We start from the raw sequence: 10,025 nt of genomic DNA on the forward strand, positions 1-10,025 counted from the left end.
TGGCAGAGGAACTCAAACCAACACAACCCAAGAAGCAACCAAAACCACAACCAGCAGCAAACTAACCAAAACCCCTACAGAAAACCTCAAAACAACTACCCCAACCTCAACCAATACCAATCTAATAACCAACCCACCAACCAAAATGCCTACCATCCACCACCCACATCTCATAACCCACCTCAAGTATCACCTGAAGCCCAAAGAATCACTCACTTGGAGGCCATGATAGACAAAATGTTGAAACACCAAGAAATGGTAACCAAGAATCAGGAAGCCTCCTTAAAGAGCCTAGAGAGACAGATGGGGCAACTCTCCAAGCAAGTAGCTGTTGAGAGACCTTCAAACTCACTGCCCAGTGACACAATTCCAAATCCCAAGGAGGAATGCAAGGCAATACAATTAAGGAGTGGGAGAACATTGATAAGCAACAATGACACTACAAGGAAGCAAGCAGAGAACATCAAAGAGCTAACGGAGGATGAGAATCAAACAAAGGCAGATGAAGCTAAGGAGCAAGTTGTGATGCCAAACAAAGGCACTGAGAACCTTAAAGAGAAAGATAACCAGCCACATAGCTCAAAGGAAGTAGCTCAGGGACAGCAGCAAATAGGAAAGAGCATCACACCTCCACTGCCATATCCCCAGAGGTTCAACAAAGAGGTTAAAGACCAGCATTTTCACAAATTCCTTGAGATTTTTAAGAAGCTGGAAATCAATATTCCCTTGGCTGAAGCACTTGAGCAAATGCCTCTATATTCCAAATTTCTGAAGGATCTTATCAACAAGAAAAGAAGCTGGGATGAGAAAGAAACCATAATGATTACTGAGGAATGCAGGGCCTTGATTCAAAAGGGGCTTCCTCCCAAGCTTGAGGACCCAGGGAGCTTCCTATTACCTTGCACCATTGGGGAATTGACCATCACTAAAGCAATGTGCGATCTCGGAGCAAGTATTAACTTAATACCATCCTCCTTGGTGAAAAAGCTGCATATAGAGGAGGTCAAACCAGTACAAATGTCTCTGGAACTGGTAGACAAGTCAATGGTATACCCCAGGGGTGTAATTGAAAATCTTTTGGTCAAGGTGGACAGTTTTATATACCCTGCTGATTTTGTGGTTCTAGAATCAAACGATGATGATGGTGACTCTGTTATACTGGGAAGGCCATTCTTGGCCACTGCTAGAGCTATCATAGACGTAGAGGAAGGGGAATTAACTCTAAGGATGCATGACCAGAGTGTCACTCTGAAGGTATTACCAGAGGCACAATTTAGCAAGGAGAAGAAAGACTATATAAAAAATGACCAGGAAAGTCACAGCAACATCCCAATGCTAAGGATTGTGCAGACTGATGAAAAAGCCCAAGAGGGTATTAGAGTATTAGCCACTGAAAAGAGAGGCCCCCAAGGAAAGCCTATGGCCAAAAAAGAAAGATCAACAAAAGGAAAGATGAAACGCAGAAACAAAGCAAAAAGGGGCTGGAAGAATAGAAAGATTCCAACAGAGGGGCTTTCCAAAGGTGACAAAGTGCAACTGATATATCAACAGCTGGGGGCAAATCAACAAACCGAGGATTACTACACTGTCAGCAACATACTATCATTAGAGCATGCTGAAATTGAACACCAGAAAACAAAGAAGAGGATCACGGTCAAAGGAGACAAATTGAGGCCCTACAAGCACCAACCACCATAAAAGAAAGCCTCAATGTCAAGCTAATGACAATAAAAGAGCGCTCCATGGGAGGCAACCCATGCTTTAAGATTCATGTCATTTTAAATTCAATAAGTTATGATCAATTGAGCATGAATTCTTTTCTCTTTTCATGAACATGTCCATTGACTGCATGCACTATTTTGAAACATATGCTAAGTTTGGTGTGCCTTCAAGCACACTAAACCAATGTTACAAATAATCTCATTTTGCATGTTTGGAGCATCTTGACAAAGCATATGGCCGAACACTAAGTTTGATGTCCACATAGCTTCATGAAAAGTAGAAACTCATGCATCAATAATCATACAATTGTTGTTTTTTTTTTCAAAATCTTATAAATGAAAAAAAAAATTTCTTTTCCGGTAATGGAGGATTTGATTGTGATGTACCCTTTGACAAGAAACAAGTTTGGTGTTCACCAAACCTTGATGCACCGATTTAGGGATACAATTGATCCTTCATGAAAAAAAAAAAGAAAAGAGAAAAAGAAAGTATGATGAAAACAATTCTTATGAACATTTAATATTTGAATCTCACTAATTGGAGGAAGATACTCATTTTCTTTATATATGACCAAACACTAAGTTTGGTGTCCTCCAAAGAGAGTGTCACGGTTCAAATAAGATAAGAATTGATGATTCACATAGTATTACTAAAAAGAACACTCTTGCTACGGTTGGATAAGACTAATGTATGTTGTCTTGTTGTGATGACTAGGAGGTCAAAGAATCTTCAATGAAAAAGACAAGACAAAGGAAGGTATAGCATAAGGACAAAATCCCATCACATGCTTCAAGAAAGAAATCTGCCACTCCTTGAGAATGATCACGGCAAAGGCAAGGGAAGGAGCAAACTTTGTCTTCATTCATCCATACATGCATGCCTTTGATCTCCATAAGTCTAATTGCATCCTAACCCTTCATTGCTCATTTAAAAGCATACCACCTTCAAGCCATGCACATGACCGAATCACTCCTCAACATAACAAGCCTTGTGCAACCTTTCTCTTACTTTAAACTCCAACCACTTAAACTTCTCTTCATAATTTCTTGTCATAGCAAGTCCGGTCCTAATTTCTTTTTCCTCCAAACACACATCAAACTCTCCAACATTCTTCGCATTCCCTCTCAACCAACCAAGTGATCATGGCATCCTCCTCAAGAACCAAACGACGAAAAGGAAAAGATCCAATAGTGGAGGAAGAAACACATGAGTATGACCAACGGAGGTTCAAGTCTTGGTTTCATCAAATGCAAATTCAATGGATGAACGAGAAAAGAATCTATCCTGAAATTCCATTCATGTTGCCGGATGATGGATGTCAAGAAATGAAGAACAAAATCCGGAAGAGGAGATGGGAGGAACTTACATCACCAGCCACCCGAATCAATGCCAATATCATAAGAGAGTTCTATGCAAATGTCCCAAGACTTGACATGCGTGAGCCCCCAACGTACAAGAGCTATATACGGGGGGTGGAAGTAGACTTTAGCCCAGATGCAATCAAGAAAGTTTTGAAACTAAAGTCAGTCCGCTTTCATGAACCGGGATACCAACAAAGATTGAATGAGGATCAAGATTATGAGGAGATTGCGAGAGACATTTGTTTTGAGAACTCAGAATGGGAAGGAGATAACAAGAACAGATACAAGTTCCTGAAGAGATGTAACCTCACTCCGGAAGCAAAAGGATGGTATGAGTTGATGAAAAGATCAATTCTGGGCACTGTGAACACCTCAGAAGTTAACAGAGAGAGCCGTGATGCTGCATTGCATCATTGTGGGAGGAGAGATAAGAGTTCATGAAATCCTTGCAAAAGACATTCAAAAGCTGGCTGAAAAGAATTCGGCCGGATCTTGGTTGTACTATCCGAGTACCATTTGGAGGTTGTGTGCAAAGGCTAAGGTTCCATTGGAAGAGGAGAATCCAATGTGGTTAAGCCAAGGCATGCCCATAACCATTGAACGAATGATGATGCCCCTTGAAGCACATCAAGGCCGAAGACCACATGGAGGAAGGGAAAGAGAAGAACCAATGGAAGAAGATGAGCCACACATAGAAGAAGAGCCACAAGAGGAGGAGGAACAGCCACACTTTTTCCCACATGGCAATATGGATATGACTCAAATGCAAGAAGCAATAGGGAGATTGTCTCAACAGTACACGAGAATCCAAGAAAGGCAAGAGGAATACCATTCTCTGTACATGAAAAACCAACAAGCACAAGAAGAAAGAGAGCTAAGAATAATGAACAAACAAAATGAATTCGAGTCAAGATTCCTTGTGATGCAAGAAGAACATGCCTTTCAATCTCATGAATCTTTTGGAAAGTTGGAACAAATGCAAGCTGAAAATTTGAAGGCTCTTAAAGAGTTCACAACACTTCAAGATGCAAGGTATGAAGTGCAAGCCGATTACAACGTCAATAGCCAAATCAAACTGAACTATATTGGAGAACATTTGCACAACATGGATCCGGCGTTCCCAACTTTTGATGAATTCTTCAAAATGAGAAGTGAGGTAGAAGTAAGCAGGGCTATGAGACTTGAAGATAGAGTGGAGGAGGCTATGAATAAGGCTGGCTTTTGGCAAGATCAACAGGCACCAAACAAGGATGGTGGGAACACTAGCAGCCAAGTGTATGAAAGGAGAAAGAAAAGGCATGACAAATGAAAGGTGGACTTGCTCCTTATTCATCACTACAAAATCTATCTATTCTAAGTTGTCTTTGCATTTTTTAAGTAGTCATTTAAAAGTCTTTGCACTATGTTTGTTTCTTTTAAAATAAGTAAACTAGCTTATGTGTGTGCTTGTGTATTCACTTTCACTTGACAAGAAGCATGTGTTGTCCCCTGCATCTTTTAATTCAATAAAAGAACAGTTTGAATGCGAAGCAAGATAGTCTCTGTTAGATAGAAGTAGAATAAAAGTAAGTGGTGGTATGTGTGTGATTGTATAATAGCTCACTTTTAGTGAATAAAGAGCCAGGATATCTCCTTCTAAGTAAAGAGTGGCTTACTGTCTATGAATCTCAATTGAATTAAATTCCTTGGTTAGAAAGAAAAACAAAAAAAGGAGGAAAAAAAAAAAGGGGGATAGCCAAAAAGTGGCAGAACAAAAGAAAAACAAAAAGAAACAAAGCTGGACACCAATAGCTTGAACCTTAGAATATATGCCTGTGGTGTCTTTGTATTAGGATCTGCTTGGATTATTAAGCTCTTTGGAGTGCATCAACACTTGGTGACTTGAGTTAACTAACCCGGGATCATCAGCTGAAAGTCCACTATCAAGAGCAACTTAACTACAAGGCATTTAGTAACCCAAAGAGGTGCTGGGCATCAATGTTCTAAGAAGGAATGTGAGCCAAGTGTCTATGGTGAATAATGTGTCAAGTATAAAGAAAAGAAAATGAACTTGCTACACATGACACTCAAATAAAGCTTATGAACAAAGTAATAGCCAAGGATAAAGGAATAATGAGAGGTCATAGCGGTATGTCACTTGAAGCTTGAAGGAGACTTTCTAGGCCTAGGAGTCAATAAGAAGTGAGTATTTGCATATCCACACAAAACCCCATGAACTATCAATAATACTCTGCTAGCATGAACATCCTCTTCCATTTCATTCTTTCTTCTCAATAAATCTTTTCTTGCTTGGGGACAAGCAAGCTTTAAGTTTGGTGTTGTGATGACAAGTCATCCTAGCCTATTTTAGCTAGTCTTTTTCTCTTGTTTTCATTAGAATTATGCACTTTCTTGAGCTACAAGCAAGCTAATTGAGTAGATTTTCATGTTTCCCTTGATTGAACCAACCATATATGAATTCATGCCATTTCATGAGGTTTTATGCTATATTTGTTGCATATTATGAAAGATTGAATATCTCATGATTTTGAGCATAGCTTTGATGAGTTTGGTTGATTAATGATAGGTGAAGAAAGCTTGGAGAAAGGTTGAAGCAAGGAATAGCTAGGAGTAAAGAGAAGACAATGGAATAAGTAAAATTGAACCAGGAAGCAAGAAGCTGGACCTAAAGTTAGCATCAAACTTTTGCACAAACTTTTGATTGAAAAGTTAGCCCCAACGTTAGCCCCCTAACTTGGAGGCTAACGTTGGAACTTGAAAATTCTCCCCTGGGCTCCAAAAATTTGCGCCAACGTTAGCCCCCTAACTTTGAGGCTAACGTTGGCACATGAATTTCTCCCCTGGGCACCAAAGTTTGCGCCAACGTTAGACCCCTAACTTGGAGGCTAACGTTGGCACATGAAAATTCAAGGAAGAGGAGCAAAAGTTTGCGCCAACGTTAGCCCCCTAACTTTGAGGCTAACGTTGGCACATGAATTCCTCCCTGGCCATCCAACGTTTGCGCCAACGTTAGACCCCTAACTTGGAGGCTAACGTTGGCACATGAAAATACAAGGGAGAGGGGCAAAAGTTTGCGCCAACGTTAGCCCCCTAACTTGGTGGCTAACGTTGGCGCCACTAGCACACAAGGCAAGGCCAACGTTAGGGTCAAAGTTAGACCCCTAACGTTGGTACCAACGTTCATACCAGTAAATTGTGCTAGCTGATATGAAAAGTTGGAGCCAAAGTTAGACCCCTAACTTTAGCTCCAACTTTTGGTCCAACTTTTGCTAACCTCAAAACCGGTTCAATTGGTTCACTTTGGTTCTTCTCCAAACTTCAAGAGCAATCAACCAAGGCCTCTTTCAACCCAATTCCACCAAGAGCAAAGGCCCAACTCAAGGCTTGAAGATCATTTGAAGAAAGTGTATAAATAGGATAGAATTCAAGTTCTTCGGAGAGCTTTCCTTTTGGAATTTTCATAATAGTTTTCGGAGAGCTTTTGTTATTTAGTGAACTTTAATTTCTTTGCTTTCATTGCTTTCAATTTCATTTTACACTTGTCTTGGATCTTGGATTGGAGAATTGAAGAAATTCTGTTTCAATCTCAATCTTGGATCTCTCTGTTTCTTTACTGTTAATTGAATTTCATTTCCGGTTAATTGCTCTTCATCTCTTTTCTCTGCAATTTACAGTTTCTTTGCAATTGTTCTTGTTGGATCTAGGAAGGCATTGAGATCTAGACTTGATTTTCTAGTCTCTGGGCCCTGAGATCTCAATTTTACATTCTCTGTTTCTTACTTTTAATGTTCATTTACTTTACTGCTTCAAGATCCGTTTCAATCCCCATTCCCTTTTTCTCTTTTGTCTGATGCAATTTAACTTTTCCTTGTTTAATTTCTACAAATCCACATCCCAATCCCCTTTACATTTCAAGCAATTTACATTCCTTGCACTTTAAGATTCCGCAATTTACATTTCTTGCACTCTAAGTTTCTGCCATTTAATTTCTTGTTCCTTAAGATTCAGCAATTTAATTTCCTGCACTCTTTACTTTCATGCAATTTACATTCTGCAAATCACAAATCACCCAACCAACACTCGATTCGCTTGACTAAATCAACCACTAAACTAAAATTGCTCAATCCTTCAATCCCTGTGGGATCGACCTCACTCCCGTGAGTTTTTATTACTTGATGCGACCCGGTGCACTTGCCGGTTAGATTTGTGTGTTTTGGGAGAAATTTATTTTTCCTCCAAAATATCTCATCAGGTATATGCAAGGAAATCCAAGACAACAGAGTGTTCAAGGATGAGGTGCGAGCTAATATCAAAAACCAAGGAGACACCATCAAGAAGCTGGAGTCTCAAGTGGGATACCTCTCTCAGCAGATTCCCAAACCTACTGATAGCTTTCCAAGTGACATAGAGAAAAACCCGAGAGGTGAAGCAAAAAAAGTAAGATGGGAAGAATGCAAGATGGTCACCATAAGTAATAGGGGGAGTGAGAAAGAACCGAACAAACCCTTAGAACACTCTCGAGATATTCTAGTAGAGAAGCAAGAAGAGGGTGACTGATAAACTACTATTTTATGGTTTATCTTGTGCTCAATTGAGTGGATTTTATCAACTCTTTACCCACTTATTCATTTGCCTTCCTAATTATGTGCTTTGATTAAAAACATGCTTCTTTGGACTTATATTTGCTAATATTAATCCTCTCTTATTACCATTAGATGCCTTGATATGTGTGTTAAGTGATTTCAGAGATTACAGGGCAGGAATGGCTCAGAGGATGGAAAGAAAGCATGCAAAAGTGGAAGGAATACAAGAAGTTGGAGAAATTGCTAAGCTGTCCAGCCTGACCTCTTCGCACTCAAACGGCTATAACTTTAGCTATAGAGGTCCAAACGATGCGGTTCTAGTTGCATTGGAAAGCTAACGTCTGGGGCTTCGATTTGATATATAATATGTCATAGTTTCCCTGACGCTAGGCGACGCGACCACGTCATCCATATGGCCGCGTCGCAGTGACGAAAAACCAGCGTGGCAGATTTCGCAACCAGCAAATTCTGGGCTGTTTCTGACCCAGTTTACAGCCCAGAAAACACAGATTAGAGGCTATAAAGTGGGAGAATGCATCCATTCATCAGAGGAAGCTTTCATAATTCACAATTATTAGGATTATATGTAGTTTTTAGAGAGAGAGGTTCTCTCCTCTCTCTTAGGATTAGGATTTAGGACTTCTCTTAGTTTTAGGAGTGACTCTCAATCCCAGGTTCAATGTTCTTTTACTTTATATTTATCTCTTATTTTTAGATACTTTAATGCTTATATTAGTTATGTTGCCTATTTGGCTTATGCTACATTCATGTTATGGTTTTCTTTGAATTAATATTATTTGAGGTATTTCAGTTATTATTGATTTCTTTTATTTACATGATTATTGCTTCCCATCTGAAGGCATTTTTATTCCAGCAAATTTACTTTTTCCTCTTTTGGTCTTGGTTAAGAAAGTAGTAACTCAGGAGTTATCTTATCTCAACATAATTGATAACTGTTATCTTTGCTAATTGAACTGAGCTTCAATAATCCCAACCTTTTCTTAGGAAATAAATAGGATTCGAAAATCAAACTAATTAGTCCCTTGACTTTCCTTTATTTTAGTAAAGGTTGACCAAGTGGAATTAAGATTCGACTTTCATTGTTATTGATAAGGATAACTAAGTCTGGACTTCCAATTTCTCATACCTTGCCCAAAAGTTTGCTTTACAGTATTTATTTATTTTTTATTGCCATTTAAATTATTTGTCATATTTGTTCCTCATTCTTGAAACCCCGAATTTACAATCTCCATAACCAATAATAAGAATATACCTCCTTGCAATTCCTTGAGAAGACGACCCGAGGTTTAAGTACTCGGTTATCAATTTAAAAGGGGTTTGTTACTTGTGACAACCAAAACGTTTGTAAGAAAGGTTGATTGCTTGGTTTAGTAACTATACTTGTAACGAGAGTTTACTATAACCTCTAAAGCATCAATCTTCAGTTCTTCAAAATGGCGCTGTTGCCGGAAAATTGCAAACGTGTGCCTTATTATTGGTTATTGTAAATATTTTCTTTTAAATTGATTTATTTTCGAAAAAAAAAATCAACTTTCAATTTTCAATTTAAAAAAAAATTCAATTTTCAAAATTTAAAATTCAAATTTTAAAAATTTCAAATTTTAAAACTTCAAATTTCAAATTTAAAATTCAAAATTCAAATTTTAATTTCTAAATTCAAAAATTTTTTTCAAATTTGTTTTTATTTTTGTTTTTAAATTTTTATTAACTAACTATGAATTCTCACCCCTCTCGCTTTGAGTTTGGTTCTAATAATGTTGAAAGGAATGGAAGCTACAGCAGGAACATGCATCAAGGTCAAAACAGTCAAGGATGGATGGAGCCAAGAGGATCTGATCAACCCTTTAGGCAACAACACCCTCCAAGATATCATGGGCAAGGACCACTTAACAATGCATACCAAGCTGATAGATACGGTGGACCCCCTTGTGGTTACCAACAAGCCCCACCCTGTGCTTATAGACCATCCTCTCAACATAGCTTCAAACCACCACACTCACAAGCCCCTTTCCACCATTCACCTCCATATGACCCTAACCCGTATCCACCATACCAACCACCTTATGAGCCAAATGAACCATACACAGAACCACCATCTTTCCAACACAACTACTCTCATGAACCACCACCTCAATATTCACCATCTCCATATCATTATCAAGATGAACCACCTTCCTATTATGAACCCTCTCTCCCAACCAATGAATCCTTATATCCACCCCAACCTCCAATGGATGACAGACTTCGTGTTATTCTTCAAAGGCAAGAAAGGATGAATAAGAGTGTGCAAAATTTCACGGTCACCTTTGGCGAGTTAGTAAATATAATAGCTTCCCAA

Source organism: Arachis hypogaea, chromosome 11 (assembly GCF_003086295.3).
Source record: "Arachis hypogaea cultivar Tifrunner chromosome 11, arahy.Tifrunner.gnm2.J5K5, whole genome shotgun sequence".
In the NCBI taxonomy this organism is placed as follows: domain Eukaryota; kingdom Viridiplantae; phylum Streptophyta; class Magnoliopsida; order Fabales; family Fabaceae; genus Arachis; species Arachis hypogaea.